The sequence below is a fragment of the Musca autumnalis genome, unplaced genomic scaffold (genome assembly GCF_047663935.1).
Source record: "Musca autumnalis isolate F117 unplaced genomic scaffold, ASM4766393v1 scaffold_5, whole genome shotgun sequence".
NCBI classification, from domain to species: domain Eukaryota; kingdom Metazoa; phylum Arthropoda; class Insecta; order Diptera; family Muscidae; genus Musca; species Musca autumnalis.
Genome location: NW_027412088.1, coordinates 58,015,138 through 58,039,662, shown reverse-complemented (window position 1 = coordinate 58,039,662; position 24,525 = coordinate 58,015,138). Strand labels below are relative to the sequence as shown.

The following is a 24,525-nucleotide window of genomic DNA, read 5'->3' as shown; positions in this document are numbered from 1 at the left end:
TTGTTATTTTGATCGTATCGTCACGAAATGTTGGGTTTGATGAAGATCCCCGAGAGGAAGACGCTTTTTGTTTTTGATTATATCCATGAATCGGAATGGGCAAAAAACTTATGTGGAGAGAAATTCAACGATTCATTCCTATGCGAATATTTTCGCTTCTAGTAGGAGTAATTCAAAAGCAAATGACATTCTTTTTTTCTTTTTCATTTTCAAAAATCTTGTGATTGATCATCTCGAATAAGAAAAATAACAAAACTTTTTTTTCAAAAAAGAAAAAAGGGTTCTTTTTGCGGTGCCTTATTCTATATTTAAATCGTTTATTCCATTTAAATATTAATAAGCAAATTTTCATTCATTCATTCCTGCTGCAGGAAAACATTGTTTGGATAAAAGTTCGAAAATGAAACGAACATACTGTATTCTGACACCACAGCGTGATAGAAGACCAAAGGAAGCCACGTGTCTCGGCTTTTCCCCATCACTTGCACTTTTTTGGTCTTCTATCATGCTGAGATTTCAGAGTCAGAATATGGTTAATTTTATATGATACAAAAAATTACACACAGTTACATATTGATTCACATTTTATTTATGTACATAATATTGGAATAGATTATAGCAATACATAATAGGTATAGACGTTAAGATAATAAGTTATTTAGTTATTGTGAATTTTTTTCTATGTCTATGATTATTATTTGTCTGCAATTGATGATAGTTGACGTAAATAGTTGTTGGCAACAAATATGACGTCGAAGAATAATATGTTGCTGATGCTGAATTGATTTTTCTGTTTTTGATGTGAGACAAAACAATCATAATAATAATAAAAATTTCTCCATTTCCATATGCAAGTACATATGTATGTACTAGCCGAACCGGACCGCGTTGCTGGCCCTTTAAATAGGATTTTCTCAGTCTTAATCACAAACGCGTAGTAATTGACACTAAGCTTTATTATTTGTCATCGTTAATGATATGCGAATATGAAGCCTTTTGAAATTGAACGAAAGTCTGTTAGTATAGGAATCCGCGGAATTAACACTTTAAGTGATGATAGTGGTTTCCATAGAAGTGTCATTTGCTATATTTTTTTTTTTTTTTTTTTGTTAAATAGAGTATAGGGGAGATACTGGGCCTCCTCTGAAATTAAAGTACACGAACCACCGTGGCACATTCCATAACATTTTCTGAAAATTTCATGAAAATCGGTTTGCAAGAATAAATATAACATATGTATACAAGAAGGTGGGCGAGGTTGGGTCTTCTGGTCCCAAATATCTACCTTGAGTGGGATACACTACCATCATTGCCTTGCAGTTTAATTTTTGAACAGATATGTTAGTAAGTTTTGCATATGACCCACAGTGGCCAATTTTACGAAAAACCTGGCCAAAACTATAAAAATGAATAGCTTTAGACCTAACCTTGATTTCTTATGTTTTTCGGGTCGTTGATTTCATTTTTCATATTTTTTAACCATCGGACGGTCATTAAAGGGGTCTTTTTGGTCCCTTATCATATAAAATGTGATCGTATCAGATCAAAATATTCTATAATTTTTTTATTTGAAAATTTTACCTTTTTCGGCAAAGATCATTTTTAGGATATTAATTTTTTTATCGATCTTTATGATCTAAAATGCAAGTGAAAAAGGAAAACCGACGATTCGAATCCACACACCCACCACTATGTGATATGCATGTTTCGCCTTCGGTAAAGGTTCGTCAGACATATCGGATGTGGAGCGGCTTCGCTGCCCTCAGCATTTATGCTAACGAGGGTATATACACTTTCATACGGGCAAAATGTGCTCATCGAAATAATGGTTTTAGACCAAATGTGTTTCAGACAATTTGGAGTCGATTGAGCAATGTCCGTCCGTCTGTCTGGCTGGAACGCACGATAACTCTCGAAGGGATAAGCCGGTTCGGTTCAAATTTTGGGTATCGTAATATTTTGTCCAAACTTAGTTAAGTTCGAAGATGGGCTATATCGGTCCACTCCTTCCGGTACCTCCCCCACAAAAGTTCGAAAATTTTCGGAAAATTTGTGCGCACGATAACTCTAGAAGGGAGTAACCGATGTGGTCCATACTTTGCCCATCGTGAAATGTGTACCAGACTTAAATAAGGTTCCAATATGGACTCAATCGGTCCACTCCTTCGGGTACCTCCCACACAAAATTTCGGAAAAGTTCAGTCTAGGGCCATCTCTCGAATCGCTTTGATTTTTGTTTTAGCAACATGTATTCACTGCCCTCCATACGACGGTACAAGTTTCATCAGGGGCTAGTCTATACTTCCTGAGAAAATAGCCTGAAAGTTGCAAAAAAAAAAACCCCTATGACACCGTGTGAGGTGGTTGGAGCGCAAGATAACTCTCGAACGCATCTGCCGATCTGTCCAAACATAGTTTAAGTTTGAAGATAAGCCATATCGGTCCACTCCTTCAGGTACCTCCCCCACAAAAGTTCAAAAATGTTCGGAAAAATTGTTCGTACGGTAACTCTTGGAGGGAGTGGCCGAATTGGTCCATACCTTACACATCCTAATATATCTACTAGATATAGATCAGGTTCAAATATGTACTATATTTGTCCACTCCATCCGGTACCTCCCACACAAAATTTCGGATAAGTTCACTCTAAGACCTGATATCGAATCACTTTGATTTTTTCTGAAGCAACTTGCATTCGCTGCCTCAATTACGATGGTAAACGTTTTTTAGGGGCAAGTCCATACTTCTTGAGCAAACAGCCCGAATAGTGTAAAAATCCCCTATGACACCATATGTTGTGGCTGGAGATCCGCTTCCATAACTTTCAATGTCAATCCATTCCTTTTATTGTCTCCTCCGCAAAACTTTTGACCTTTAATCCTAATCAACATTTTAGTCGGTTTAAACGCACAAAATTTTTAAAAACCCCCTAAATACATACGTATTTTGAGAAAAAATTGTTTCAATATACTCAGGCTGAGGGTATATCTCTGTCGGCAAAGCCGACTGATACTTTCTTACAACAACAATGAGGATTTTCTCATTTAGTTGTGCTTTAATGACAAACGTCTAGCGCTGCTTTTGAAAGTTATGTGTTTGGCTCTGAACGCTAACACGCCCTGACAAAACTTCTCCTGTGTTTTTCAAGGACGTGGGTTCAAACCCCAGTCTGGCTCAGCTGATTTTACTTAGTTGAAAATTTTGCCTTTTTTAATTTTTTTTTTTAAATCGAGCTTTATGATCTAAAATGGAAGTGAAAAAGGAAAGCCGACGATGTTCGCCATCAATTTTTACTATAGGTCCTAGAATACACCAAAACTCTATATCTTACCTAAACTCCAGAAATATGCTAAATTAAAAACACATTTTAGGGTTAAGATCGTACTTGATGCGTTTTTTGGCAAAATTGGCATAGAAAACATCATTTTAGAAGAATGGCGTCGAGGACAAAAATATTCTCCGCTAAATTTCACTATCAGTCTCCAAAAAAGGAAATCTCTATTTGCATTACAAACCATATCGGTATCAATTTTGCAAAAAAAAAAGATATCAAGGAACTAAAATAGGGTACAAGCTTCTACCATTTCTACAGTTTTGGAAATATTTAAACAAAGATTTAAATACATACAGTTCTAAGTTTTTGTATTTGAGTTAAGATTAGTTGGAATCCCTGCACTTTAGGTATATGACAACTTTACTGAGAAGTATGCGAGGAATATATTTTTTAAAAAAATTAACCTTCGTGTGAGTCATAAAAGGGGTCCTTTTGGTCCCTTTTTCCACAAATCTTTAAAATCTCTTATAAGATGTGATCTTACCCACAACTATTTTCATCATTTATTGTGTAAAATTGACCTTGAAAAATATCAACAAGGACGGATATTATTATTAAAAAAATTTCCAAATAGAGCCACGTTGACCTGCTGTATATATTTGTTCATAACTACACGCAGTGTGACCCTATAAACAATATTTGACACTATTTAAATTGATATTTTTTCGATTTTTGTAAATTTTTTCGGAAATTTGACCACTGTGGACCCAAAAAAAAAAAAAAAACAAAAAAATTTCTTTGGGACTCCTACCCCCTAAATTGTTTCCATTTGACGCATGCAGGTGGCACGGGGCCAAGGTGCATTTTCTCTAAAATCCTCATTTATTGTCCAATCGATGATAATTTTTTACCAGTTCATTGTTGCGGCTAAAATACGAATCCTACAAAAAATTGTGAAAATCGGATCAGATTTTGATATGGTTCCGATAGGCCGATTTTGGGTATTTGGGGCAATGTATAACTATGTATATCAAAATCTGCTCCTAAGTTAGACTATGACGAACATTAAAACAAAACAAGTAAAAAAGTGTCAGTCGGCTTTGCCGACAGATATATACCCTCAGCCAATGTGAAGCGAAACTTGTCCGATCGAATGTATTTAAGGCCTCTTCAAAGGCCTCTTTGTGGCCCTTTTAGGACATTTGAACTTGCCGCAAAAAATTGGATTAAGAATTAACTGCACTAAGACACAAATGTTGAACTTTTATAGAGCAGGTACCCTTAGGGAGGACCGATAGGGCCATTTTAAAAACTAAATTTTGTAAAATATTCCAAATATCCAAAGTTTGGACCAAATTGGTTGCCTCATGCAAGTGATATCATCCTAGCATTTTAGTGAATTTTTTTTAATATTGTGGAGAAGTACCGAATGTTGTGGACCGGTATTGCCCATGAAACTAACTGGATATAACATGACGAAGACCAAATGTTGGACCAAATCGGTTGAACAGTTCGACCGCCACATATGGTGGCATAGGGGTTTTTAACACCTTTCGGGCTGTTTTCCCAAGAAAACTGTTACCGTCGTAATGGAGGTATCGAATGCAAATCGCTTCAACAAAAATCAAAGTGATCCGAGATCAGGTCTTAAAGTGAAAAAGTGAAATTTTGTGTGAGAGGTACTAGAAGGAGTAGACAAATATAGTCCATATTCGAACCTAATCTATATCTGGTAGATATATTAGGATGTGCAAAGTATAGATTACATCGGTTACTCCCTTCAAGAGTTATAGTGCACAAAATTTTTCGGAACATTTTTGGAGTTTTGTGGGGGAGGTACCTGAAGGAGTGGACCGATATAGCCTATCTTCGAATTTAAAATATGTTTTGATAAAATATTACGAAGGCCAAATTTTGGACCGAATCGACAGATCCGTTCAAGAGTTATCTTGCGCTCCAACCACTACACAAGGTGTCATAGGGGCTTTTTGCAACTTTCCGGCCATTTTCTCAGGAAGTATGGACTTGCCCCTGCTGAAACTTGTACTGTCGTGTGGGGTGAAGTGAATACAAGTTGTTGCAACAAAAATCAAAGCGATTCGAGAGCAGGAGTGGGCCGAAGGAGTGGGCCGATTGAGTCCATATTGGAACCTTATCTAAGTCTGGTAGAAATTTGACGATGTGCAAAGTATGGACCAAATCGGTTACTCCCTTCAAGAGTTATCATGCCCGCAAATTTTCCGAACATTTTGGAAATTTTGTGGGGGAGGTACCGGAAGGAGTGGACCGATATAGCTCATCTTCGAACTTAAACTAAGTTTGGACAAAATATTAAGAAAGCCAAAATTTGAACCGAATCGGTTCATCCGTTCGAGAGTTATCGTGCGCACCAGCCAGCCAGACAGACAGACAGACAGACGGACGGACATTGCTAAATCAACTCCAAATAGTCTGAAACACATTTCGTCCAAACATACTTGGGGTCTAAAACCATTATTTCGATGAGGAACATTTTGCCCGTATGAAAGTGTATATACCCTTTGTAGCCTAAAGGCTGAGGGTATAAAAATATCCAAATCGGTCCATCCGTTCTTAACTGATGCAATTAACAACGAATGGAATTCAGCCTTTAGGCTAACGAGGGTATATACACTTTACCTCATCGAAATAATGGTGTTAGACCCCAAGTATGTTTGGACGGAATTTGTTTCAGACAATTTGGAGTCGATTTAGACATGGCCATGGCCATCCATCTGTCTATCTGACTGAAAATCGTAATATTTTGCTTAGTTTAAGTTCGAAGATGGGTCATATCGGTCCACTACTTCATGTACCTCCCCTATAAAAGTTAATATGACCAGGTACTCTTTTAGTCGATTTGCCAACCCTTCTAATCGAGTTATCCTGTAGGCAATATTTATTGCAATTGATGACACTCCATACTCGTGAACTAAAAAAATCTCATAAAATGTCTTATTTTTCACAAATTCCCGGTTGGCGACCTATAGGACAATGTTTACGTCTAATATGATATGGTACCCCTTGGTCCATATGCTAATCCTCTTTATAGGGATATTCTATATATAATATTTTTGAAATATTTCGAAAACAATTACTTGACAAACTGTATATGTTTGGGACATGCTAGAGAGGCCTTTTCCCTCCGTGTAGAGTCCTACACCAAATGATAGGAACTAATAATAAAATGTTTCCGATTGCACTCAATTCTTAAAACCATCTTCCAAACCGTGTGCTAATACCGCATCTCATGAGAATTCCGACACTTCATTCATTTGAACTCAGGTGAAAGAAACATTTCATGATGAACGTGTTGCATGTCGCCTCTTTGAGATTACGCCATGAACGCCACATGAAATTTAAGCCTATTTTCGGCAATTCAACGGAATGCTGGTTATGCTGGCATTTTTTGAGTTTAAATCAAAAAATGAAACCATGCCACCCGATTATCTCCATCATAGTTGATGAAAATCTATTTCATTTTTAATTTCCCTGGAAATTTAACATTCAGTTCCTGAATATTTTGGAGATATTTGTGTGTATGAATTGGATGCATTTTCTGTGGAAACTAATTATTGTTTGTTAGTTTTTATGTAGCACGTACAACATACGAATTTATTAGATGATAATGGACCATTGAGTTGGAAACGTATTAAAAACCTAATACATAAGTATAACAACATAAATCATATTAACGAAATACATTAATACATTTTATGAGAAATGTTTTTTGGAACCTCACCATTGCCTCCATGTTTTATCGGAAGTATAAAACCACTTAAAGTTGGTTAAATACATGTCTATCTTACTCTTTGGCGAACAAAAATTACGACGTTATTTTGACTCCTGTACATAGAGTGCACAATTTTTTTTCAACAGTTAAAGGTCGACTTAGAGACTGTTTCGAAATTCATTCCTTGCCATTAATGTGACAACAAATTCATTCCAAAAATACCTAGGAAAGTTAGGTCATTTATCATAAATACCCCAACAATCTTCCTGATAACAATTATTTACAGCTTTCGCCTCTAACCTGTAAACAAACTTCTATGATTGAAATCATTATCATCAATATTGTTTATGTTCCACTTGGTTTTTTGCTTTTTTTGTGATAAATTAGCCAATATTTCATAGTCCTTCCATGCACATTATCCTACCTACCACCCACCAACACCAACAGCATCACCGTAACGATACATCATTATACCAAAGGCCTTTGACTGTAATCCATTGTTAAAGTATCGAAACAATTTGTAATCATGTCTTTTTTTTTCTTTGCTTATCACAAAGTCATATTTCCAACATTTATCTCAAATCTTTTGGACAAGGAGGAATAACAACAGCCAAGGAAACAAACATGTTGAGGCATACGAAGCGACGATTTGTAGATTGTCAAAATATGACATTTATATATCTCGCCATGGGTTTTCAGTGAAAGGGAGAGGATGAGAGCAAGACAAAGAGACAATCCGTCAGCCATGCAACAAGCGATGGACGATGGATGGATGAGTGTCATCATTTTCACAAAAGGCTGAAATGTCACCGCTGAAGCAAAAATAACACGATAGACAATGGGACAGACAAAGAGGCGTGCGTGCAGACACATCATGTCAGAAAATAATAAAAAAACATGAATATTCTTCTGTAAACAAAAATATTATGACAATGGACAAATGCGATGTTTACAAACTCCGGCTAGCAGCAACAACAACAACAGCAACAAGTAGACGCGGTAGCTGTAGCAACTTGTAGTATAATGACGAATTGAATGTTAAACGCAAAGGCACACATAACGCTCAGTGACACAGACACCCAGTAGCGGCATTCCAAACATTCATATTTATTCTCGTGGGCACTTAGAATCAAACAAAAAAAAAATAAATCATAATACCGGCTGTAAGTGTACATACAAAAATACTTAGGCATGGGCGGAGGACATGTGTCCAAAGACTATTAGAACATAGGGAGACAAAGAGTAGTAGGCAAATAATGTAAATCAATATTACATGTGTTGATATCCTTGGTCCTTTTTTCAAAACGGTTTTGTTTTTTTTTTTTTTTTTTTGACAAAATATTTTTATTATAATTAAAGGCATTGGGGAAGGAGGACAATAAGAGCGGATATTTAAAAATAATAAGGACAATGGTATTTTTAGGAACACCAAAATACGACAATGGGCGAGGATTTTTTAAAGATTTTTGGTAGCAACCCAAGAGGACAGTAGGCGTCGATTTTTAATGATTTTTTCTGAGCCACCCAAAAGGACAGTAGGCGCGGATTTTTTAAAGATTTTTCTGAGCCACCAATGAGGACAGTAGGCGTGCATTTTTAAAGATTTTTCTGGATTTTTTAAAGATTTTTCTTAGCCACCAATGAGGACAGTAGGCGTAGAATTTTTGAAGATTTTTCTGAGCCGCCAAAGGGGACAGTAGGCGTGGACTTTTTAAAGTTTTTTTCTGAGCCACGAAAGAAGACAGTTGGCGCGGATTTTTTAAAAATTTTTCTGAGCCACCAAAGAGGACAGCTGGCGTTGTTTTTTTAAAGAGTTTTCTGAGTCACCAATGAGGACAGTAGGCGTGGATTTTTTAAAGATTTTCTGAGCCGCCCGAAAGGAAAGTAGGCATGGATTTTTTAAAGATTTTTCTGAGCCACCAATGAGGACAGTAGGCGTGCATTTTTTAAAGATTTTTCTGAGCCACCAATGAGGACAGTAGGTGTGCATTTTTTAAAAATTTTTCTGAGCCACCAATGAGGACAGTAGGCGTGCATTTTTTAAAGATTTTTCTGAGCCACCAATGAGGAGAGTAGGCGTGCATTTTTTAAAGATTTTTCTGAGCCACCAATGAGGAGAGTAGGCGTGCATTTTTTAAAGATTTTTCTGAGCCACCAATGAGGACAGTAGGCGTGGATTTTTTAAAGATTTTTCTGAGCCACCAAAGAGGACAGTGGGCGTGGATTTTTTAAAGATTTTTTCTGAGCCACCAAAGAGGACAGTGGGCGTGGATTTTTAAAGATTTTTTCTGAGCCACCAAAGAGGACAGTGGGCATGGATTTTTAAAGATTTTTTCGGAGCCACAAAAGAGGACAGTGGGCGTGGATTTTTAAAAATTTTTTCGGAGCCACCAAAGAGGACAGTGGGCGTGGATTTTTAAAAATTTTTTCGGAGCCACCCAAGAGGACTGTTGGCGTGGATTTTTTAAAGATTTTTTCGGAGCCACCAAAGAGGACAGTGGGCGTGGATTTTTAAAAAAATTTTCGGAGCCACCAAAGAGGACAGTAGGCGTGGATTTTTTAAACATTTTTCTGAGCCACCAAAGAGGACAGTAGGCGTGGATTTTTTAAACATTTTTCTGAGCCACCAAAGAGGACAGTAGGCGTGGATTTTTTAAACATTTTTCTGAGCCACCAAAGAGGACAGTAGGCGTGGATTTTTTAAACATTTTTCTGAGCCACCAAAGAGGACAGTTGGCGTGGATTTTTTAAACATTTTTCTGAGCCACCAAAGAGGACATTAGGCGTGGATTTTTTAAACATTTTTCTGAGCCACCAAAGAGGACAGTAGGCGTGGATTTTTTAAACATTTTTCTGAGCCACCAAAGAGGACAGTAGGCGTGGATTTTTTAAACATTTTTCTGAGCCACCAAAGAGGACAGTAGGCGTCGATTTTTTAAACATTTTTCTGAGCCACCAAAGAGGACAGTAGGCGTGGATTTTTTAAACATTTTTCTGAGCCACCAAAGAGGACAGTAGGCGTGGATTTTTTAAACATTTTTCTGTGCCACCAAAGAGGACAGTAGGCGTGGATTTTTTAAACATTTTTCTGAGCCACCAAAGAGGACAGTAGGCGTGGATTTTTTAAACATTTTTCTGAGCCACCAAAGAGGACAGTAGGCGTGGATTTTTCAAACATTTTTCTGAGCCACCAAAGAGGACAGTAGGCGTGGATTTTTTAAACATTTTTCTGAGCCACCAAAGAGGACAGTAGGCGTGGATTTTTTAAACATTTTTCTGAGCCACCAAAGAGGACAGTAGGCGTGGATTTTTTAAACATTTTTCTGAGCCACCAAAGAGGACAGTAGGCGTGGATTTTTTAAACATTTTTCTGAGCCACCAAAGAGGACAGTAGGCGTGGATTTTTTAAACATTTTTCTGAGGACAGAGGCGTGGATTTTTTAAACATTTTTCTGCGCCACCAAAGAGGACAGTAGGCGTGGATTTTTTAAACATTTTTCTGAGGACAGAGGCGTGGATTTTTTAAACATTTTTCTGAGGACAGAGGCGTGGATTTTTTAAACATTTTTCTGCGCCACCAAAGAGGACAGTAGGCGTGGATTTTTTAAACATTTTTCTGAGGACAGAGGCGTGGATTTTTTAAACATTTTTCTGAGGACAGAGGCGTGGATTTTTTAAACATTTTTCTGAGCCACCAAAGAGGACAGTAGGCGTGGATTTTTTAAACATTTTTCTGAGCCACCAAAGAGGACAGTAGGCGTGGATTTTTTAAACATTTTTCTGAGCCACCAAAGAGGACAGTAGGCGTGGATTTTTTAAACATTTTTCTGAGCCACCAAAGAGGACAGTAGGCGTGGATTTTTTAAACATTTTTCTGAGCCACCAAAGAGGACAGTAGGCGTGGATTTTTTAAAAATTTTTCTGAGCCACCAAAGAGGACAGTAGGCGTGGATTTTTTAAACATTTTTCTGAGCCACCAAAGAGGACAGTAGGCGTGGATTTTTTAAACATTTTTCTGAGCCACCAAAGAGGACAGTAGGCGTGGATTTTTTAAACATTTTTCTGAGCCACCAAAGAGGACAGTAGGCGTGGATTTTTTTAAACATTTTTCTGAGCCACCAAAGAGGACAGTAGGCGTGGATTTTTTAAACATTTTTCTGAGCCACCAAAGAGGACAGTAGGCGTGGATTTTTTAAACATTTTTCTGAGCCACCAAAGAGGACAGTAGGCGTGGATTTTTTAAACATTTTTCTGAGCCACCAAAGAGGACAGTAGGCGTGGATTTTTTAAACATTTTTCTGAGCCACCAAAGAGGACAGTAGGCGTGGATTTTTTAAACATTTTTCTGAGCCACCAAAGAGGACAGTAGGCGTGGATTTTTTAAAGATTTTTCTGAGCCACCCAAAAGGACTATATGCGTGGATTTTTTAAAGATTTTTCTGAGCCACCCAAAAGGACTATAGGCGTGGATTTTTTAAAGATTTTTCTGAGCCACCCAAAAGGACTATAGGCGTGGATTTTTTAAAGATTTTTCTGAGCCACCCAAAAGGACTATAGGCGTGGATTTTTTAAAGATTTTTCTGAGCCACCCAAAAGGACTATAGGCGTGGATTTTTTAAAGATTTTTCTGAGCCACCCAAAAGGACTATAGGCGTGGATTTTTTAAAGATTTTTCTGAGCCACCCAAAAGGACTATAGGCGTGGATTTTTTAAAGATTTTTCTGAGCCACCCAAAAGGACTATAGGCGTGGATTTTTTAAAGATTTTTCTGAGCCACACAAAAGGACTATAGGCGTGGATTTTTTAAGGATTTTTCTGAGCCACCCAAAAGGACTATAGGCGTGGATTTTTTAAAGATTTTTCTGAGCCACCCAAAAGGACTATAGGCGTGGATTTTTTAAAGATTTTTCTGAGCCACCCAAAAGGACTATAGGCGTGGATTTTTTAAAGATTTTTCTGAGCCACCCAAAAGGACTATAGGCGTGGATTTTTTAAAGATTTTTCTGAGCCACCCAAGAAAACAGTAGGCGTGGATTTTTTAAAGATTTTTCTGAGCCACCCAAGAAAACAGTAGGCGTGGATTTTTTAAAGATTTTTCTGAGCCACCCAAGAAAACAGTAGGCGTGGATTTTTTAAAGATTTTTCTGAGCCACCCAAGAAAACAGTAGGCGTGGATTTTTTAAAGATTTTTCTGAGCCACCAAGAAAACAGTAGGCGTGGATTTTTTAAAGATTTTTCTGAGCCACCCAAGAAAACAGTAGGCGTGGATTTTTTAAAGATTTTTCTGAGCCACCCAAGAAAACAGTAGGCGTGGATTTTTTAAAGATTTTTCTGAGCCACCCAAGAAAACAGTAGGCGTGGATTTTTTAAAGATTTTTCTGAGCCACCCAAGAAAACAGTAGGCGTGGATTTTTTAAAGATTTTTCTGAGCCACCCAAGAAAACAGTAGGCGTGGATTTTTTAAAGATTTTTCTGAGCCACCCAAGAAAACAGTAGGCGTGGATTTTTTAAAGATTTTTCTGAGCCACCCAAGAAAACAGTAGGCGTGGATTTTTTAAAGATTTTTCTGAGCCACCCAAGAAAACAGTAGGCGTGGATTTTTTAAAGATTTTTCTGAGCCACCCAAGAAAACAGTAGGCGTGGATTTTTTAAAGATTTTTCTGAGCCACCCAAGAAAACAGTAGGCGTGGATTTTTTAAAGATTTTTCTGAGCCACCAAAGAGGACAGTAGGCGTGGATTTTTTAAACATTTTTCTGAGCCACCAAAGAGGACAGTAGGCGTGGATTTTTTAAACATTTTTCTGAGCCACCAAAGAGGACAGTAGGCGTGGATTTTTTAAACATTTTTCTGAGCCACCAAAGAGGACAGTAGGCGTGGATTTTTTAAACATTTTTCTGAGCCACCAAAGAGGACAGTAGGCGTGGATTTTTTAAACATTTTTCTGAGCCACCAAAGAGGACAGTAGGCGTGGATTTTTTAAACATTTTTCTGAGCCACCAAAGAGGACAGTAGGCGTGGATTTTTTAAACATTTTTCTGAGCCACCAAAGAGGACAGTAGGCGTGGATTTTTTAAACATTTTTCTGAGCCACCAAAGAGGACAGTAGGCGTGGATTTTTTAAACATTTTTCTGAGCCACCAAAGAGGACAGTAGGCGTGGATTTTTTAAACATTTTTCTGAGCCACCAAAGAGGACAGTAGGCGTGGATTTTTTAAACATTTTTCTGAGCCACCAAAGAGGACAGTAGGCGTGGATTTTTTTTTACAGATTTTTCTGAGCCACCAAACAGGATAGTAGGTGTGGTTTTTCTAAAGATTTTTCTGAACCACCAAAGATTACAGTAGGCGTGGATTTTTTTACAGATTTTTCTGAACCACCAAAGATTACAGTAGGCGTGGATTTTTTTACAGATTTTTCTGAGCCACCAAACAGGATATTAGGTGTGGTTTTTCTAAAGATTTTTCTGAACCACCAAAGATTACAGTAGGCGTGGATTTTTATACAGATTTTTCTGAGCCACCAAACAGGATAGTAGGCGTATTTTTCTAAAGATTTTTCTGAACCACCAAAGAGAACAGTAGGCATGGATTTTTTTTACAGATCTTTCTGAGCCACCAAAAAGGATAGGAGGCGTGGTTTTTTTTAAAGGACTGTAGGCGTGGATTTTTTTTTTACAGATTTTTCTGAGCCACCATTGAGGACAGTACGCATGAATTTTTTATCGGTATTTTCAAGGCTGTATTATTCCCTCAGGGAATGGTCGGTGAAGGGCCACATCTTGTTTAACTCAGTTATCTTGTTGATACATTCTCTGAAATTGAAATGTTGAATATTTTCAATAAAATTACTATTTATCGTCTTAATAAACTACCACCCTAATACCCGCACAACGTCTCTCATGGAAATAGCATGTCAAATTAAAACACATCCCAGTGGGAAAATGTAATCGATGGGAATCGAACGGGTAATACAGAGCCACTATGTTTTATTGATTACCGAATACATTATTCGTAACACGGTGCATGTCCTAGGAAAATAATATATTCCTCTATAGTATCCATAGAAAGCATCGTGTAATCAATGGGTATATTCTTTTATAGTTCTTTAGTAATATATAATGGAATTCATATACTGGAATGCATCGTATTATGTACATATGTATTCTCTTTTTATAAATAATTTATTCCCCCGTATGCCTTAAGTAATTTATTGGATTAAAATAGAAAACCATTACTTTTAATTCATTTTTTATTTATATTTAGAAATATAAGGATTTTATGTAGTTAAAAAGTATTCATAGAATACAAAAAAGAATATTCATTCATTAAAAACAGAAGTTAAAATAGTTCATTACATTTTTTTACAAAATTACGTCTTTATTGTTACACGACACAAACAAAACTGGCATATTTATGCTGCGACTTAAAGGCGTCGGCAGATAACGGGATTACAAAAAAAAAATACCAAAAGAAACATTGCATTCCCTTGTCGTATCCAGTGGGAATGTAAGAGGTAATTAATATGAATTTTTTGTCAAGTGGAATTACTCGTTCGATTCTTTACGGTATATTATATAACGTATCTTCTATAATATATTTAATAATTTAACTTTTTGTTCAATTATATTCTTTTCTCGATTCTTACGGATACGTTTTGGAACGTATTGCTTATAATGCGTTAATAAATATATTTTCAATGTAATATGTTCCCAATTTTCCCACTGGGATTGTATTCAACAGCAAACAAAATCTAAATATGCTTAAGTATTTCCGTTTTACCTACTAAACAACAGCGACGACGACATCATACTCCGATTTGATTGAGAAGATACTCATTTTAAGAATTCCCTACTCTTTCTCAGTGGGAGAACATTACATGTCTCCAACGAGAAACATGGAGAAAGATTCCAAGAGTTGAGGAGATTGATTGATACTACTTTTTCATTCTCTGTTTACCTTTTGTTGATGGTGCTGCTCCACAAATAATCTCTGAATTTAACACCACGCTTGTTGTCTAGTTGCTTGTCTATCTGCCTGTATGTCTGTCCATCCATCTGGCTGGTTCGCCGCCTTTCCATGTGCATGCATGCCTACACACCAAAATGAGATACTTTTGTATCTAGCTGCTAGCAAGCATTTCTTAGTTGCCGTTTGTATCTTTTGTTGTCTTCCTTCTTTGGCATTGTTATTGTTGGTGTTATTTTTCGGGTCTTTCTTGTTGCTGATTTCGTGCATTCTGATCGTTTAATACCAACTCAACGCTGTAACTGAATACAACTGCGGCTGTTGGTCTGGTTGTAGCAATCGAGCGGTAGGTAGGTCGTGTTTGTTCGTTCGTCGGTGTTAATGAAATTTACGCAAATTATTTCTTAAGAAGAAGACGACGTCGTGTGCGGTTTAAAGATGATCAGATCATCGTGCGTAGTTTCTTCGGTTCGGTTTTACGTTAAGTGTTACGTGTTACATTAAATGACGTTATGTGGTTTAGAGAGTACTCGTAATTGTTTGTGTTGTTGTATTTGTTATTGTTTATAGCAATAGCTTATTCGTACTTGAGGTTAATGCAATTTTTAATTTGTTTCATCGCCATCATCATCTGACTTTCAAATGTGTGTGCGTGGGTATTCCTTTGGCCCGTTCCTGCCAGCTTGACTGTCGACTGATGGTGATGATGATGCGTGTATATTTTTGCGATTAGTATAAATAAAGTTTATCTTGGAACCAGATGAAAGCTGAACCGGTGTCTTGTAATGTAACTGGGTGGTTGTAAAGTGCCGGTCTATGACAATAATAAAAATGTATTTAACGCGGTGAGAGAGCGCGGAAAAAAGAGTTTGTTTTGAAGAAGAAAAGCCACAGAGAAAGGAGCTGTGTGGGTTTTTGTGTCTTTTTGAAATTAACCAACCAAGCAACCAACTAGCAAAGCAACCATCCAACGCTACGTTCAACTAACTAAAATGCGCGGGCGTTATGCGTTTAATTTACGTCTCGCGTGTCATTTATTATGTCGTCGTACAAATACTAAACTAAGGAAATAATCACACAAAATATAAAGCAAAAAAAAAAAAAAAAATAATAATAATAATAACAAAACTGGAATGGATAATTTTCTTCAGTGAATATTTTTTGTTAAACACAAAACCAAAGCAAAAATTAAATAAATCATTTTTTAATGTTTTTAAAGAGCCGGTGTTAAAGAAAGAAAAAAAAAACGAATTAATTAGTGCAAAAAATAATAAGCAAAAGTGGAAAAAAATCATTTAATGGTCAAAACAAAACTAATTGATTTTCATAAGTTTGTTGTTACAATTATAAATAAATTAGCGTTTAAACAAATACAAGTGATAATGTTTAATTTAAATTTAATTGAATAAAAAGTGAAATCTAATTTATGTTTTAATACAGTGAATAAAATAATTTTATCACTCCCACGAATACCTGGATATAATCAATGTATATGAACCATTTTCTGTTATCAATCATTCAGTGTGCTATCTTGGATTAATTTTCCCTTAAAATAGGTAGGTACATATATTTTTTTCCTAGGCGGATTTCAACTTCTTCTTCTGTTCGATCCATAATCTCAATGTTGTTTAGTTACTGAGACAACTACTTCCAGGACAGAATTTTCTACAGTAAAATTCTGCAATTATTTTTTATTACCATCAAAAATATACAGACAAATATAAATAATTCTGTAAGATAATGTGGCTAAAGCCTAAAGAATACCAAAAATCAAGAGGTATGCTTCTATGGGAATATAGTAAGAAGTGGACCGATACTAATAATTCTTTTCTGGAATATTTTATAACCCATTGGAAGACTAAATAATAAATTTCAGTCTTTTCGGTGGGATATTGACGTCACAAACTTCAGAATTACGAAAATCGGAAGGTACCTTTCTATGGGGGCTATATGAAGGCGTGGACCTATACCGACAAAATTAGAAGGGAAAGTTACATACCCCCTAAGAAGACTAAATACCAAATTTCAGAAACTTCGATGGATTATTGTGGCCATAACCTTCAAAATACCAAAAATCGGGAGGTACTGTTCTATGGGGGGCTATATAAAGGCGTGCACCTATACCGACAAATTTCATATGCACAGTTTTATACCCCAAATGAAGACCACATACCAAATTTCAGCCATTTTGGTGGAATATTGAGGCCACCACCTTCAAAATACAGAAAATAGGGAGGTTCTATAGGGGCTATATTAAGGTGTGGACCTGTACCTACAAATTTATGGGGGGAAGTTTTATACCACCAACGAAGACTAAATACCAAATTTCAACCATTTCGGAGGAATATTGAAGCCACAACCTTCAAAATACCGAAAATTGGGAGGTACCGTTCTATGGGGGCTATATTAAGGTGTGGACCTGTACCAACAAATTTCTGTGGGGAAGTTTTATACCACCAACGAAGACTAAATACCAAATTTCAACCATTTCGGAGGAATATTGAGTCCACAACCTTCAAAATACCGAAAATCGAGAGGTACCGTTCTATGGGGGCTATATGAAGGTAGGTCCACGCCGACAAAATTCTGGAGGAAAGTTTTATACCCCCATCGAAGACTAAATACCAAATTTCAGCCATTTCGGTGTGATAATGAAGCTAAAACCTTCAAAATACCGAACATCGGGTTGTACCGTTCTATGGGAGCTATATCAAAACGTGGACCGATATAGCCCAATTGCATACCAAACATCCGAGGAATAATAGAAACTCATATACCAAATTTATTTAAAACAAGTAAGAAAAGTCTATAGTCGGACGTAGCCGACCATGGGATACCCTATACCACTATCCCTCTACAATCGCTCTCCACGGAACTTATTTTCAATGATTGTGAAATTTTAATTATCAAATATCAGAGATGTAATGTATAATACTTATGACCAAAACCAAAAAGTTATCTAGCATGACAAAGACATTTTTGTAGCAGGAAAGGAAAATTTAGTTCACACAAACTAAAATGTAATGAAACCCACTTATGTAGTACTACAACTTCCGTTGTTTAACAGCTACGTTATTGACATTTTTACCAATTTCACACAAAAGTTGCAGTCCATTTAACCCGCTAAATATTATCTGATCTTCAAGTTGGTTTGTACTCTTCTTCTTCATCATAAACTCAAACTTTGTTCATTATTTTGACCTACAGAGCCGCTAAAAATTGGTTAAAATTTTGTTTTTGGTCCATTTCATTCCCTGAACATTTCACGATCATCAGCAAAAACTAATCATTTCTATTCTGGCCCGAACCCAACCTCCTTAAAAAATTCGTTACAATCGGTCCATAATTGCGGCCTTAAGCTTGTTTACAATTTTTAATGGACGGACACACATCGCTAAATCGCTTTATCTCGTCGAATTTTGGCATACCAAATATAGACCCCTTATACGACGAATATTTCGTGGTGTTACATAAACTTTTGGAGAGACAATATGTAGCATGAGATAAAAATGTGGTTCTCTACACAGAACCCATTATATATTAGGCAGTACGCCCGTTATCATATGTAGGCTACTTTGCGAAATATATATGCCCTCAAGGAATTAAAATATCGACCAAAAAAATTTTTTATATTTTTCATACAAAATTAATGGTCCATTTCACCCGCTAAAGAATATCAGATCATCATTCAAAATTGTAGGCATCTTTTTCGACGTATACTCTTACCCGGTGCAATTTTTCGTGACAATTGATGTATAATTGCGACTTCTAGCGAGTTTATTATTACACTACAAACAAATAACGGACTATATTAGGCTGTAACTCTGTTATCTGATCATGCACACCAACATAATTGGCATCAATTGAAAGGTCAAGCGTTCCACTTTCAAGTATATCTCACTTGTCCGGAATGTCACTTCCAGGAATTAAGATATAAGCTGTATATTAAAAATTTTCACACAAAAGTTTTGGTCCATTTAACCCTCTAAATATTATCCGATCGCCATCTCAAATTGCAAGCTTCTCCTTTGTGATATACTCTTACCTTATTTAAAATTACGCGTTGATCGGACTATTATTGAGACCACAGAGCCGCTAGAAAATTGGATAAATATGTTTTTGGTCCATTTCACCCGCTAAATATTTCACGATCATCACCAATAAGAATAGGGATCTATTCTGATCTGAACCCGACCTCCATACAAAATTTAGTGACGATCGGTCCATAATTGCGGCCTGGAGCGTGTTTACAATTTATAATGGACAGACGGACGGACGGACGGACACACATCTCAAAATCGCTTTATCTCGTCGAGATATGAAGATTGGTATACCACATTGGGGGTCTCCGACGAATATTTCGCGGTGTTACATGAATTTTTACCAAAACAAACTTATAATACCCTTTTCCACATTGTGGTATAGGGTATAAAAATGCGAGCTGTATCTTGATTTCAACAGACGGACGAACATGGTTATATCGACTTAGAATGTTACCCAGATCAATTATATATACATATACTTTATAGGGTCTCCGATGAATATTTCGATGTGTTACAAATGACAAATTTTATTATACCTTCCATATTATGGTGGGCGGTATAAAAAAGTACCAGTCAGCTTTGTCGACAGAAGAGGTATACCCTCAGTATGTGTGAATTAAAACACCTTTTTCCTAAAAAAAATTATGTATTTAGGGGTCTTCAGAAAGTTGGGCGTATGAACTGAACGCCAGAGATATGGATTTGGATAAAATCTCAAAAAGTATGCGGGGGAGGTACCCAAAGGAATGGACCGACATAGTTCATTTTGGAAGTGTGTCTTATTTTGGGAGTTCCTCTCGATATGACCATTACTTTAGGAAGCATGGACTTGCCCATGAAAGAACATCATATGGCTGTAAACAAGGCTACTAGGAATACCTTAGGTACAAATTTCCAAAGCATTCTCGCACAGAACCTAAACGGCACTTAAACAAAAATGTTGATCATTTGTATGGGTGGTACCCTATGGAATGGACCGATAGGGCCCACTTTTGAACATAAACTAAGTTTGGACAACATATTTTGAGATCCAAAGTTTGGACCAAATCGTTTGCTCCGTTTATGTGATATTGCGCTTACCATTTTAGCGAATATATTCGAAGTTTTGTGGGAGATACCGGAAGTAGTGGACCTATAAGCACCATTTTCGAATTTCATATAATATTCGAAGAAATATTACGATATGCAAAGTGTGGACAAACTCAGTATTCGGTTCGTGAGTTGTCGTCGGCACCAGCCACTACACATGATGGCCGTATGGGTTTATTACAGTCATTTTCTGAAAAAGTATGGAATTGCTACTGAAAAAACTTGTACCATCGCAATAGGGGTCGTGAATTCAAGATGTTGCAAGAAAAATTAAAACTATTCGAGAGGAGGTCCTAACCTGCACTTTTAAGAAATTTGGTGTGGGAAGTACCCAAAGGAGTTGACATATGGACTATATTCTAACCTGATCTTTGTCTCGTAGAAATATTACGATGTCCATCGTGCGCACATTTTAGCGAAAAGTTTTGAACTTTTGCGGGGCAAAGGAATTGACCGATAAGGCTTATCTTAGAAATTGTTTTAAATTTGGGCAAAATATTACGATGGCCAAATTTTGGATCGAATCGGTTTATCGGTTTTGCAAATGTAGCAATTTTAAAAATATCGCATAGGGGAGGTGCCCCGCTCCCTCTGAAATTCAATAAAATATGTAGCCTGTTTTCGGGAGCCAGCCCTGTACATTCCCTGAAGATTTCAGGAAAACCGGTTCAGTAGTTGTTGCAAAAACAAAAATTAAATTGAACATTGAAAAAAGTGGGCGTGGTAAATTTTTTTCCATAAAAACTTAAGTTAGTTTATGACGGCATTTGATTTTTATTCATAAAGATATGGTGTTTTTTTGAATATGGCAAACGGAAGTACCACGCCCTTCGAAATTCAAGATAATATGCATCCTATTTTCACCGGAGGCCATCTCTGTACATTCCCTGAAGATTTCAGAAAAATCGGTTCAGTAGTTTTGTAAATGTAACATATTTGAAAAAGCGGGCGTGGTCAAGCCTTTAGTCTTAAAAAGTAAAGTCGAAGACACAACCACAATTGTCTCGCAAATTAATTTCCAAGCCGATGCATTCGAAATTATTGTAAATGTAGAATTTTTATAGAAATAGGGTATAGGGTAAATTCCCCGCTCCTTCCGAAATTCAACAAAATATGTAGACAATTTTTACCGGGGCCACCGCTCTATACTCCCTGACAATTTCAGGAAAATCTGTTCAGTAGTTTTTGTTGAAAAGATAAAATTTTTCAAATTTTCTTTGCATAAAAACCTAGATTGGGTTATGGCGAACATTTCAATAAAAGAATTACCCAAATCGATCCAGCCATTACCAACGAACGACATTTGATTTTTATTAACATAGAAAAATTGCATTTTTAAAGAAATAGCGTATAGGGGAAGTACCCCGCCCCCTCCGAAATTCAACAAAATTTGAAGCCCATTTTAACCGGGCCCATCCCTGTACACTTCCTGATAGACAAATCGGTTCAGTAGTTTTTGTTGAAAAGATAAAAATTGAAAAAGGTGGGCGTAAATGTGGGCGTGGTCAAATTTTCTTTGTATAAAAGCCTAGGTCGTGTTATGGCGAACATTTCACAAAAAGTATTATCCAAATAGGTCCAGATGTTCTGAACTGATGCCATTACCAACGAACGACATTTGATTTTTATTTATAAAGATTTCAGGCGATATTGCTTCCCAGGCTACTATTGCGGTTTCAAATAAATTATCTGTGGTTTTCCAATGGAGAACTTTTGTCGAATTGTTTTGGAATCACTCCTTAACCACTTTCGACACATGTTTTGGCTGGTTTTCTTCCTGGAATATCCATCCAAGTGGCATCTCTTTTTCAGCATAAGGCAACATCACGTCTTTTAATACGTTACGATACTTGTAACGATTCATAATTCCATCAATTTTATGAATTGATCCAATCCCTTGCCCCGGGAAAAAATCTCAGACCATTATGTTCTGCGTTCATGTTCTTAGTGCCTTTGCAATATTTACGATTTAACCGTTGCCATTTGTCCATGACTTATGCCATCTAACTCCATTATATAAAACTTAGATTCATCAGAAAACAGCACAGTCCACCATTTTTGGACACTCCAGTTCAGATGGGTGTTGGCGAATTGCAGTCTGGCTTCTTCATTTTTATACCCTACACCACTATGTGGCGAGGGTATTATAAGTTGGTTTTGCCCAAAAAGTTTGTAACGCATCGAAATGATGGTCGTAGACCCATACTTATATATATCAAAATGATTGTCTGGATGAGCTGAGTCGATCTGGCTATTTGTGTCCGTCCGCCTGTCCATCTAAACCTTGTAATCACGCTACAGGTCGCAATTTTGATCGGATCGTCACCAAATTTTGGGTGTTGATGAGGGTCCCGGAGGGGAAGAAGCCTATTGATTTTGGTGATGGTCGGATAATATTTAGGGGTCGGAATGGGCAAAAAACTTATTTGGAGAAAAAGTCAACGTATTTTTCCAAAGCAAATATCTCAGCTTGTCGTAGATTGTCAAACAACGAAGATATCGCCGCAAATTAAACTTAACTTTTCATTTTTGGGATTTTAGTTATAATGACGAATATCACAGCATTGGTTGGCGACTTTCCAAAAACAATGTCTGCCCATGAAAGTAGAAAATTCCATCTTTACAACGATGCAAAGTAGGTTGGCGTAGGTGGCCAAATAACGAAGACATCGCAATAACCGCTAATAGAACCCAACTTTTTATTTTTGCGATTTTAATAATAATGACGAATATCACAGCTTTGGTTGGGGACCTTCCAAAAGCAAAGTCTTACTATGAAAGTAGAAAATCCCATCATTACAATGATTTAAAGTAAGTTGGCGTAAGTGGCCAAATAACGGAGATATCACAATAGTCGGTAATACATCCCATTTTTTTAATTTTTTGTAATCACGCTACACGTCGCAATTTTGATTGGATCGTCACGAAATTTTGTGTGTTAATGGGGGCCCACAGAGGAAAAAAACCTATTGATTTTGGTAATGGTCGGATATTATTCAGGGATCGGAATTTGAAAAAAAACTTATTTGGAGAAAAGGCCAACGTTTTATTTCAAAGCGAATATCTCTCTTCTGTAAGAGGTATATCGAAAGCAAAACCTGGCATGGAAAGTAGAAAATATCATCTTTACAACGATGTGAAGTAGGTTGTCATAGGTGGCCAAACAACAGAGATATCACAATAGTCGCTAATGCATCCCATTTTCCATTTTTTGTGCAATCACACTACAGGTCCGAATTTCGATCGGATCCTCACGAAATTTTGAGAGTTGATGAAGGTCTCACAGAGGAAGAAGCCTATTGATGGTTGGCGTACATCCCACTTTTCCATTTTTTTTATTTGAGTTATTCTGACGAATTACTTAAATGCGTTTCAACAAAATTTACTTGTATTAATGAAGACATTCAGAGCAAAGGCGCTAAGTTATCTCAATTTTAATATTTTGAATTTTACCAGTCAAAAGATTATGCACAGGGGTAGTGGTGTAGGGTAACACATAGTTGGCCCCGACCCGACTATAGCCTTGGCTCACTCGTTATTCATAAAGATATGGTGTTTTTTTAAATATGGCAAACGGAAGTACCCCGCCCTTCGAAATTCAAGAAAATATGCATCCTATTTTCACCGGAGGCCATCTCTGTACATTCCCTGAAGATTTCAGAAAAATCGGTTCAGTAGTTTTGTAAATGTAACATATTTGAAAAAGCGGGCGTGGTCAAGCCTTTGGTCTTAAAAAGTAAAGTCGGAGACACAACCACAATTGTCTCGCAAATTAATTTCCAAGCCGATTCATTCGAAATTATTGTAAATGTAGAATTTTTAAAGAAACAGAGTATAGGGTAAATTCCCCGCTCCTTCCGAAATTCAACAAAATATGTAGACAATTTTTACCGAGGCCATCGCTCTATACTCCCTGACAATTTCAGGAAAATCTGTTCAGTAGTTTTAATTGAAAAGATAAAAATTGAAAAAGGTGGGCGTAAATGTGGGCGTGGTCAAATTTTCTTTGTATAAAAGCCTAGGTCGGGTTGTGGTGAACATTCAACAAAAAGAATTATCCAAATCGGTCCAGCCATTCTCAACTGATGACATTACCAACGAACGACATTTGATTTTGATTTATAAAGATTTCAGGCGATATTGCTTCCCAGGCTACTTTTACGGGTTCCAATAAATGCTCTTTGGTTTTCCAATGGAGAACTTCTGTCGAATTGTTTTGGAATCACTCCTTAGCCACTTTCGACACATGTTTTGGCTGGTTATCTTCCTGGAATATCTATCCAAGTGGCATCTCGTTTTCAGCATAAGGCAACATCACGTCTTTTAATACGTTACGATACTTGAAACGATCCATAATTCCATCAATTTTATGAATTGATCCAATCCCTTGCCCCGGGAAAAAA

The 24,525-nt window shown here is 36.8% G+C and overlaps 1 protein-coding gene across 4 annotated transcripts in view; it reads left to right on the top strand.

Moving 5' to 3' along the window:
• Epac (Exchange protein directly activated by cAMP) overlaps positions 1 to 24,525 on the top strand; it is a 569,466-nt gene that overhangs the window by 206,645 nt on the left and 338,296 nt on the right. Inside the window, exons 1-2 of one of the 4 annotated variants that reach the window (XM_073956944.1) lie at positions 15,268 to 15,582; positions 16,210 to 16,546. The exons of 2 other annotated variants lie outside the window; for them this stretch is intronic. The gene's annotated coding sequence lies outside the window, so the exon portion shown is untranslated. Of the gene's footprint in view, positions 1 to 15,267; positions 15,583 to 16,209; positions 16,547 to 24,525 lie in introns of those variants that run through there. One more of the 4 variants, XM_073956945.1, reaches the window with a different exon arrangement.